At 39.1% G+C, this 581-nt stretch overlaps 1 protein-coding gene across 6 annotated transcripts in view; it reads left to right on the plus strand.

Annotated features, from left to right (window-relative positions):
- Nucleotides 1-581, plus strand: part of srsf1a (serine and arginine rich splicing factor 1a) — a 7024-nt gene that overhangs the window by 3589 nt on the left and 2854 nt on the right. The gene's annotated exons all lie outside the window — the stretch shown is intronic.

A 581-nucleotide genomic window follows, 5' to 3' on the forward strand; every position in this document is an offset into this window, starting at 1 on the left:
GTAACTAGGGTTGCAAAGGGGCGTGGAATTCTGTCACATTTCTAGGAAGTTTCCGGTAAATTTCCATCGGAAGTCAAGATGCGGGAATTTTGCAAAGGTGTTTTTATCAACCATTTTGTTGCGTCATGAGCAGACATTCATGCAGAATAATACAGTTTAGCATTTCAACTGATTTTATTTGTGGCTAGATTGTTTTTCCAAGTTACATTTTATCGAACAGTCACTTCTTGGGAGTCATTGAAGAACAACAAAAAAAAAAAGTTACGTTGCCTTCTGACCAAACACAAAAAAATGTCCCATCACCACAAAAGGCCAATTTAAAATGTTAAAAGGGAGTTTGTCATTTGCAAATAGGGTGTTTATCTTGAAAGAGGCTTCTTTCTCTTGTTTTTGTCAGACATGCAGTGGTATCTTTTATATCAAATTGGAGCCAAAACAGATGGCTGAATTTGCCCCAACCGACAAATCATATGTGCTACTTGTCAATCAAGTCATGATGACCAGTTAAACAAATTTGACCCCCCGCCCCCCCCCAAAAAAAATGTCCGTGCAAACTCCCCATTTTGATCAGAAGAGCCCCC

Source organism: Hippocampus comes, unplaced genomic scaffold (genome assembly GCF_001891065.2).
Source record: "Hippocampus comes isolate QL1 unplaced genomic scaffold, H_comes_QL1_v1.1 scaffold122, whole genome shotgun sequence".
Classification (NCBI taxonomy): domain Eukaryota; kingdom Metazoa; phylum Chordata; class Actinopteri; order Syngnathiformes; family Syngnathidae; genus Hippocampus; species Hippocampus comes.